General features: G+C 40.5%; 1 long non-coding RNA gene across 1 annotated transcript in view; it reads left to right on the forward strand.

The window, feature by feature from the left end:
- The window catches only part of LOC142660529 (uncharacterized), a 34,246-nt gene extending 26,769 nt beyond the window's left edge, over positions 1-7,477 (forward strand). Inside the window, exon 3 of the long non-coding RNA XR_012850511.1 lies at positions 7,120-7,477. This is a non-coding gene — a long non-coding RNA (uncharacterized LOC142660529). The remainder of the gene's footprint in view (positions 1-7,119) is intronic.
- The last annotated feature ends 3,518 nt before the right edge of the window (positions 7,478-10,995 follow it).

The following is a 10,995-nucleotide window of genomic DNA, read 5'->3' on the forward strand; positions in this document are numbered from 1 at the left end:
ACTGTACACACTTTAAAAATTAGGTTGGAATTTATATACGTAGGTAATGCGCAGAGCTGTTTCCTTATCTTGCAGGGAGGACCCCAGACATAGTGCCTGGTTGCAAATGCCACTTCTGTATTCCCTATTGCTACTACGGTGGTTCCAAATATAATCACTATGGTGCTGATAATTTAATATAATCTTAAAGGGGTTCTCTGCTGTGTTCAATACCTACATGTCAGAAGGGTCTTTTAACAATAAGCTGATTACAAAGTGTCCCCCTACTTGGACCCCCAGCGATCAGATGTAATCTGTAGGGAAACCTAGCAGTAAGTGTTTAATTTCCCTGCAGTGCCACCACAGGAGAAAAAAAAACATTACATGATGTCCATTCATATCAATGGATAGTCTGTGTAATGCAGGACAGGATAGGTCCTCCAGAACAAGAGACGCCCTTTATATCCGCTCTCCACTCTGGCCAAGATATGAAGATCCTGAAGAGAGGGACCCTCTATTATTTCTGAATTCCCTAATAGGGTATATAAAAATGTTTTTCCTGAACTCGACCACCCCTTTAAATCACCCCTAGAATCCATTCTGTTAATTGTGACTGAGAACATGGAAGATGAGTGTTCAAGGTGTCTGTACAGCGCTGCGGAATATGTTGGTGCTATATTGCTATATAAGCAATGGGAATACATACCATGATTAAATTATTTTTTTTTTGGGGTGGGGGGGTTAACAAACTAACCTATATTAGAGCTTTGAAGGTTTTTTTAGAGGGGGTCTTTCTAATAATAAAAATGCAGGCCTAATTGTTCACGGCTATTAGGTTGCAACCATGGGTAAACTACCAGAATGGCAGGCATGGCAGCTGCTGTGTGGCCCAGCAACTAAAGGGGCCCATCTCTACTTATTGATATCTGTGTATGATGGAAGGCATCCAATGGATCATTGCAAACCGGGCTCAAGCGCCGTTGGAGAAGTAGGACCATGAATAGTCTCTGTGCATCTTTTTTTATTGGAGAGACAGTGCACTTTATGCTTAGGCAAAGAAATAGGAGAGTGGTCCATTATAATGGGGTTGGAGATCTTGACCCTACATCAGTCTCCCAGATCAGAAGCGGTGGGGCACGTGACTGGTACGACTGTCTCACTCTAATGCCTGTGCGGGTCCTCATGGATCTGCCACTGCCTTGCACAATGCCAACCAGACATGCATTTCGCCAACACCCCCTGTCCAGTCGTACCGTGATCTATTTACTCTCTTTAATAGGTCCTGGTGGTGGCTACCTGCTACCTTTTACCTGTTCCAATCCCTCAGTGACAATTCATACCCTCAAAGGCCTGCATACACCTAACCTCCTTCCCTTCCGCTACTCACCCACCTACCTCTGCTAACCCCCTTATGTCCCCCCTCGTCCCCTGCAGGAGATACACAGCCATAGTGTGCCCAAAGGGTACAACTTGTGCTTGTGCATAGAACAAGGATGACTGTAGCCTCCCTGCCCCACCTCATATCTCATGTTTCGCTGCCCCCTAGAAGAGAGGAGTGGCGAATCAGGCACCAGCGTGGCCAATTCCTTTTGCACTCTGCTGCCACCTATGCTGTAGAAATCCAGATGCGAGAGGGCACAAGGAGGTACAGACACAATTAGGGAGGGGAGTAGGACAACACACAGAGGGACAAAGACACAAAACAATATGCCAGTCCAGTCCACTTTACAACATGTAAGTTTTGGAAGTATACAGAGGTACAGTACGGCCCCATGAACTTCCATACGGGTCGGCGCTTGTGCGGAGCCTTAATATGGCTATGTGAATGAGGCCATAATCATGGTACTTGTTAATGGATGAATTCGTTCTTGTTGACACCATATGATCACCTCATTTTCCTTCCCATCACATGCTGACCAGTTCAAGGAATTTTGGGAAAAGTCCACATCACCTCGTCTTCCTATCCCCCGTATACATTTCACTGCTTCCCCCAGAGCATAGCCGTAGCTTTGCTTTCTTTCACCCAGTGTTTGCTGTCCTGTATCTCAATACCCTGACCAAGGCAAAGTGGCTCGTTGGCGCCTCCCCCCACCAGGCACTCAGCACCCGGGGGGGGCGTATATCCCCCCCCAGCTACGCCGCTGCTCCAGAGAAGTGTTTACTGCCACCCTGATTGTCATTCCATCAAAACACAGATAAGGCATATAGCAATCTGTAGGTAATGCAAATTTAACCCTGTGTGTACAGCCACCGTCTCATCAGCCGTTTCAGAATAAACCTTCTTCTGCGCTTCGGTTTTGGAATACCGTTACATATTTAAAAACCGCATTTAACCTTCAATTTGTGTGCAGTCAAGAGAGAAACATCCACCGATGATTGCATGAAAATCCTACCGTAGTACAACATAACATTTAAATTACCCATTTCATGTAGAACATTCTAAATTGCACTTGAGCCTGAAGATGTATTTACTGAAGTAAAAACACTAATCCTAATTGTATCCTAACAAAAACCAGATGCAGCTAAAAGCACCTTAAAAGCACCCTCAGAAATGCACTTGTGACTTCTTCAATATATCAATTTGCATTTTTTTTTTATGACTAAGGCTCAATTCATCCTCCCTTCTAATCTTGAGGTTTCCGTCGTCACACTCTCTGCCTTAACAAGATCTGTCAGTTCTACCTGCAAGGTTTCTGATGTCAAATTTCCTAGAATAATTTCGTCAGGGTTAGGAAAATGACGAGTGGTTTAATGGTGACCTCGGCTTAAATGGATTTCTGTCCCGCAGGATGGACTCTGAACGAATAGGGACCCTGATAGTGGGGCCTGTAATGGGGGATGTTAATAGGTAGGACAGTGTTTTTAAGCCGTGAATATTTATTCCTCCTGGGGAATGAGGAAGGAACTGGAGTGGGCAGAGAACGTATTGATGTTTTGGGTTATCCTAACCAGTAAATGAATTATTGAATACCCACTCAAATGGATACGTTCTACTCTTACTACTGTGCCGAGATATCCCACACACAATATATTTTATTAACAGCATTGAATATTGGCTGATGTTTGTATTATTTAAATGTCCTTCTCCATTTATAGTACCGATAAAAATAAAAATACAAAATAAAAATAATATAAAAAAATATAATTTAAAAAGCCAGGTGGATTGGGGAAGTTTTTTTTAAAGGTATTTATTTTATAATTTGTTCATTCAATTTTTGTAATAGTTTTATATATTATATTTATATATTGTTTTATGGATTTATTATTATTTTATTTATTTATTATTTTATTTATTAATTATTATTTTATTATATATATATATATATATATATAATTAATGTATTTATTTATTTAATGTGTTTATTTATTCTTTTATTTTGCTATTTGATTATTTTATTGTATTTACAAAACAATACAACTGTAAAAAATTTGTATAATAAAAAAAAATCATCATTCTCCTTGATATGCTTTTTGGCCATTATGAAGATGATTTAGTGGAACAGAGGATTATCACTAATATTCATATAGCGCTAACATATTCTGTAGAGCTGTACAAATGTTTTGTTTTCTCTAACTGACTGTCTGAGTTTACTGAGGCCTAACTCATTGGGGAGATTTACTAATGTCTAAGATTTAGACAGCATGAACTAAGACCAGGCAGTCTGAAGCTGCGCCAAATTTATCAGTGACGCTAAATGTATGCTAAATTTTATGCATCTTGCCCGACATGTAAGGCTTCGTTCACATCTGCATCAGAGCTCCATTCATGGGTTGTGTCGGAGCTCTCCGTCAGGGGAACCGTTGAACGGAACCCAAACTGAAACAAACGGAAACCATAGCTTTCCACTTGCATTACCATTGATTTCAATGGTGACGGATCCGCTGCAAATGGTTTCCGTTTGCCTCCATTGTGCAAGAGTTCCATCGTTTTGACGGAATCAAGATTGTAGTAGATTTCGCTATTCATTCCATCAAAACAATGGATCCCTTACACAAAGTTGTAAAACGGAAATCATTTGCACCGGATCCGTCACTATTGAAATCAATGGTGATGCAAACGGAAACCTATGGTTTCCGTTTGTTTCAGTTTGGATTCCATTCATGGGTTCCCCTGACGGAAAGTTCTGACGGAAACCATGAACGGAGTCCCGACGCAGATGTGAACGAAGCCTTAGTTGTTGCCTCCATCCAATCCCAGACCCATCACTGTCAATTGTATATTGGTCCAGTCTGCATTTATTATATTACAAGCATTGGATGCTATTGTCACAGTAACCTTCCTCCCGGGTGTAAAGAGCTGAGCCATAGAGACCTGCTCTGGAGACGTCTTATTTAACTAACTGGGGAGAGAGGCAAATGTCATTAATTACAATGTATACAACCATTTACAGAAAACCATCTCTGGCACAAAACACTCGTGATTGAGAAATCTTCAACTCATTGCACTAAAAGGCAAGAAGTCTCCCACGAGGCCGAGCACAGATGTTCATACTGCAATACTGGATGGATCTATCCGGTAAAACCACTCCCCGAAAACATTCCTTTTGCTTAAATTAAATGTGGCAGAAAATTAGTGAGTTAAAAACACATTCTTTTTTAATATATTTGTTTGTATGTTTTTTTCAGATTTTTTTATATTTATTTTTAGTGTATTATTTTTATTTATTTACTATATTACATTATTTCCTATTGTTTAGTTCCATTTATAATTCATTGATATTTCCTCTTATTATTCCTGTACATCTTCATCACACTTCCTTATCTCTATACTTGTAAACCTTTGAAGACTTCTCTTTCCCCCACTAAAACAATGTATTATAGTGTTTAGTGAAACTTTGTCATTACATTTTATTAAAAATATTTTTTACTTTTTGAGCTTCAGCTGCTTTGTATCCTGTATACCAAGCAGCTGTATCTTGCGCTGAAACCCAAATCCGTCAGGTCAGCAGGACTGACGGCTTCGGTGACAGTGGGTTCTACATGTCTCTGACATGCAGGGACTAGCTGTTATCGATCACACCTAAGTAAGGAGGCATAGGGGGTTTGGGACCTCCGTTCCCATGATCGTTGAGGGTCCCAGTGGTGGGGTCCCCAGCGAATAGACAATTATCACTGTGAATAGTTTATAATTGCCGATTCTGGGATTACCCCTGTAACATCTTAAAGTTACAGACGTTGAGCTTGAGACTCATGGGCCTTGGTGAAAAAGCTTTACCTAGTACTGTAGCTAGACTTTACCTGGGGCAATGATTCAGTAAGGCTAGGCTCATACTGCGTTTCCTGAAGGTATCCATAGGGCCGCATTACCGATGAATAGCCACTAGTCCGTTATTTATAAGCACACCTTTATTTTCCACTGTATAGGAAAGTGTATTCCGCTGTGCTTTCCTATACAGAGACATCTTGCATAATAAGTCATATATTATATATTATATATTTATATATTATAATTATATATTTATATATTATAATTATATATTATAATATATAAGGATATTTTTTTTATCATGGGTCACATAGGCAACTGTGTATAAAAAAAAGAAACCCTTTTCATTGAAGAATCAGGACATCTGAATCCCTCCGTATAAGGGGCACTTATTAGATCAGTTTTCATGGGCGACCTCCTGATGAATATGAATTATTTTTTAATAGTGTGTAGGTATTAGTAATACATTATTTAGCCTGTATCAAGTTTTTCTCTGTTACTGTTTCTTTTACACAGAGACAACCAATATAATTTCAGGGAACATTGTACAATGTGGAAAAATTGATGCTGTGGCAGCTTGACCCAGTGATAAATGGCACATACTACTATGTCAGGTTGTGCCACCCAGTTCAGCACCATCACTTACTAAATTTACTGTACAGATGTAGCAGAGCTGAATTTTTCAAAATTGCTGCTAACATATCACCATGAGTTGTGCCAAATGACAAACTCAGCTCCACTATATCTGTACCTCATTAGAGACATTGGACCAAAGCTGTAAAGAGGACAGTGTTTCAGAGACGGTTGTTCAGAATAGAAATATGATGCTGGGGAAGCATGACCCAGTCCTGAGGGGCACATACTTATCATGTCAGATTATACTCACCCGCTGCTGTCTTTATTTAACATTTAATGTAAAGATGTAGCAGAGCTGAATTTGTCATTTAACCCTGTGTAGCCACCTCATTGGTCAGATTACCTGAAGCCCTATATAGAATCACAAACAAACTATATCACCATGTGCAAATGACAAACCCAGCTCTACTACATCTATACTTCATTTTTGCAGAATATCGCTCTACGTTGAAAAATTAGTCTTAAAATGGACGGCAGTCATGAGAATATATTTAGCTGATCATCGCTGTACTATTGAACCCACAATTGCAATGTTCCCACATTTTATCTGGCTGCTGATTTACCACGCAAGATAAATAGACTGCAAAGGACTATGGGTAACCGGCCTAACGAAAAGACTGATTATTAGGCGTCACTAAATTATAAGCCAAATAACCTGTATGATAATTGAACCGAAATTAATTGATCGCCTGTTTTAAATGTCTTGTGGAGTAAAGTTAAAGCCTTGGCGCCTTTGAAGATCCACGCTCTGTATTATTAGGGATAATTTATGGATTTCATTACCTGTATTTACCTCATAAATGAGCATTTTGTATTCATATTTATGTAATGTATTATGCCGGAGAATATATATCGACCACATTTGCATAAATACTCACTTACCTCATGAATTACTTAAATGTAGTTGGCTTTTTTAAAGCTTAGCATAAACATAGGCACAATGCGTTTCTAAGCAGAAATCCCGCTCGGTATATGCCAAGGAAAAATGGAGGGGAGTATTGAGAAGTAGGGGGGGGGGTTAAGGTTTAGGAGCAAACTGTAAATCAGGAAATCCTGACTGTGGCAGATCACTAATCCCATAGAACTGCGCACGTCAGAGATCTCGGCCACGGCTTGAACGGCTGCGGTTTTTATTGTATCTCGCCCTTGTGTTTTAACTGATTGTTCCATATTACAGGGGCCTGGGTGTGCCACCCGACGAGAGGCCTCGCAATTTATACCCATATACCATAAGCAAAAAAAATAATATACATAATATACCGTATTAATTCTGTTACCTCTGCTGTTTGTTATTGCAGGTTTCCACTGTGCACTGATGCAAGGGAAAGCCTCTTGAATATTACGCTGTGGCAGCACTGGGCACAAGTGGCGTACGTGACTGATGCCAAGACAAAGATGCAGAATAGTCAGATCGGAGCATATAAAATACTATGTACTGTAGCAAATGCTGGCAGGCTGCATTAATCCCATATGACTCGTTAATTATTTACCCTGCCAGATTTGACCACTTTTGGCAAAGGGAACTCCATTTGTTTGCAGGTTTGAGAAACGCAGGGTGTTATCAGTAACCCGTCCACTGCCAGTGCCCCCTGTGATATATAGCTTTCATGCAGAATGGGTGACTGATCACCATGGCTGGGACCAGGAGTAGACAGAATAGGGGGCTGCCTAGGGTGCCATTGAGGTACGGCACCATTTATGGATTCAAAAGAAAAGTTTTGCCGTTACATTTCTTGGTATAGCAATGGGGTGCTGTGTTGGCGCTGCTGATAATGGTTTAGGTGCTGGGGTATGATGAGCGCTTCCCTTTAGTGCATTGGTGAGGGAATGAATACTATAAAGAATGAGTACGGGATGGGGTGGAGGTTAATGAGGAGTGGGGAAAAGGGGCAAATAAATAAATGATTCAACATCATGTTGAACTTCAGGGGCAGAGGTTGGTGGGGCCATTTCCGGAAACCCGAGTTTTAAAGAGGACCTGTCAGCAATCCTTTAGTAAATACTTGTATTGCTCATAAAATGACAATTCTGGAGCATCTTTCATTAGAATTCTACGTTGTACCGTTTCTCTGTTATTCCTCCTACAAATGTATTAATAAATGAACAACTGGGTGTTTCCCTACGCAGTCTGATAATGTCCAATCAGTGCTCAGAGTCTAACACTGAGTAGGGACACACCCCTATGACAAGGGGAACGGTAACACCCAGTTGACAATTTATTCAAAAATTTCGAGAAGGAATAACAGAGGAACGGCAAAAAATGCCCCAGAATTAATTAATGGGGAATACAATTATTTACTAAAACATACGTCAGGAGGGATGACAAGTCCTCCTTAAAGGGGTTTTCCACCTTCTGACAACTGATGACCTGTGGAGATCCGACACCCCCAGATCAGCTGGTCCGGTGCCTCCGTGCACGCCGGAAGTAATTGGCTCCGGCCACGGAATAGCGGTCGAGCCGCAGTACTGCAGCTCTGCTCCTATTCAAGTGAATAGGTGCGGACCTGCAGTTCTGCAGCACGGCCGCTATGCAATGTACAGAGCCAACTGTTTCTGGCTCCATACATAGCATTATGTGCCATAACATCTGATTCCCTCAGGCCACTGGAATGGCTTAACGGTGCGGGGTCCGGGTGTCGGTCCGGTAGATAGGTCATCAGTTGTCAGAAGATGGAAAACTCCTTTAAGCACCAAGTCTTGTCCTGCCCCTGCTGATCACTGGAATGATTTTTTTTCCCGAAATTTTCTGTATGGATAAACCACATTAGTAATAATTCAGATACAACAACGGATACAATTTTCATGGTTCTAAAATTAAGGCCCATCATGAAACGTTACAGTGGGGGTTGCATTTATCTTGTGGGGTGAGAAAACGGACAACTCCTCTTTTTCTTTAGATCTGTGGCTGACAATCACTCCCAGCTGATACCCTTGGGGTACCGTAGCTCTCATGATATTCTATGATCTGGACTATATTGGTGGACGTCCATTAAGCTTGGGGGTCCATCCTATTTGTCTTTTATATAAACCTCCTCACTATAGACCATTATGACATATGGATTGTTCATGCCACAAATGACTTATTGGAAGAGATCGTTATTTTCACGATCTCAATCACGGGATCACCACCTCTCTTCCTTTCTTGCAATAAAATCTCCCATGTCCACCTCTACTTTAAAGCTTCTTCTCTCAAACTATGAGAGAATTACATAACTAATAATTCCTTAAACCAACAATGGGGGAGGAGTGGAGGGCGAGATGTTACCCAGTAATACCAGGACTCCAGTCTAAAGTCCTTTCAACAATTAAAAACCGACTTTGTTTTATCCAACGCTCTTTTTTTTTTACCAGTCCCTTTACGTGATGAATGCGCAGTCTACGTTGACGGCTGTAGCGCTGTATACTTCATTACCTGGATCCACAGGCTCCACTAAGGGACGTATCTCTTTTTATATGCACATGTATTGGAAAAGATTTTGCCCCTCCAAAGTTTACAAGTAAAATGGGAAGTAGATATAGGCGAACTCTCGAATGAAGTAAGGAAAGGGATCGTAACCAATATCTCTAAAATCTTTCTAAATGTGGCACATCGCAAGTCCCAATTGTTTTTGGTTTACAGGGTGTATCGCACTCAGACTCTTTTGCTCAAAATGGGGTTATCTCCTGATTTTAAGTGTCCCAAATGTTCTGAGGAGGGTGCTGATCTAATGCACATGTTCTGGATGTGTCCTATATTGCAGTGGTCCTGGGGGGTTCACTTTCTATCTTTATTATTCTCAACCCCTATACCCAACGTTAGTTGGAGTATTGGGATATGAAGAATTTGCCAAATTTCCATAAATTGGCAACACAAACATTTCTATACCAAGCCCGCAAAGTAATAGCTACTCATTGGTTGGATGCAGATCTTCCAAAAAAAAAAATGAATTGATTCATCATCTAAGTGGAGTTATCCGTATGAAAAAGGGTGTAGACTGAAGTGAAGGGGCTCAGTGTCTTGCCACCGTCTTCGGATTTAGTAGAAGATGGGGCACTTCTTCCTCAGATCTGCAGTACGAGGACTGGAGGGGTTAATCTCTTAGACGGGAATGTGGTAACACGTAGTTTTCTCCTTTTACTCCTTGTTTGAGTCAATGCTTTAAGTATGGAAATTGATATAATATATAAAACTGTTATACAGTGGGGGAGGGTTGGGGTTGGGTGTAATGTAGGCTTTATATTGTAAAAAAAACTTTAATATAAACTATTTGTTTAATTCTGCCGCTCTATGCTTGATCACACTCTTCTTCCGTGTATAGGATGTAATGTAACACATTTCATAAAAGATAGAGATTCCCTCAATGTATGTATTCTCCTATGGCTGATGTTATATGATGAAGGAAAGATTAAGATTAAAGGGTAACTAAACATTCAACAAACGTCTGACATGTCATAGTGACATATCAGAAGTTTTGATTGGTGGGGGTCCGAGCACTGAGATCCCTACTAATTGCGAAAACGAAGCGGCAGAAGTGCTCGTGTGAGCGCTCAGCCGCTTCGTTTCTGTTCGGCTTTTTCCGGAAAGTAATGTATCGGATAGAAAGTCTATGAGCCGGTACTCCGATACATCGCATTTCCGGAAACAGCTGAACAGAAACGAAGCAGCTCAACGCTCACACAAGCACTTCTGTCGCTTCGTTTTAGTGATTAGTAGGGATCTCAGTGCTCGGACCCCCACCAATCCAAACTTCTGACGTATCACTGTGACACGTCATAAGTTTGTTGAACATTTAGTTACACTTTAAGATTTAAGTTCTTGTTATTTTGAGTACCGATACGGCTTTGAATCACACACAATTCCCTGTAGGTACGTAGCGGGCAATTTGGTTTTCATATAGCTCTCCATGGTCATTATTAGGTTTCCCCTGTTTGTAAAGGAAGTGATTCAGATGATAAAATGATATTAGGGCACTCATGATGCCACAGAAATGGAAGAGGGTGCTGGGCGGGTCTGTACTGAATATTGTTTGTTACTGTATTCTTCTATATATTGGGTGGCATGCTTTATACATTGGATGGTATCCAACTGTTGAGTATATTTTATTGTTACTATAATAAAAACCTAGCAACAAAATAATAAAAAAAAATTATATTAGTGGATTCCCCATTGTATAATAGTTAATAGTATAATATTA

This window comes from Rhinoderma darwinii, chromosome 9 (assembly GCF_050947455.1).
Source record: "Rhinoderma darwinii isolate aRhiDar2 chromosome 9, aRhiDar2.hap1, whole genome shotgun sequence".
In the NCBI taxonomy this organism is placed as follows: Eukaryota; Metazoa; Chordata; class Amphibia; order Anura; family Rhinodermatidae; genus Rhinoderma; species Rhinoderma darwinii.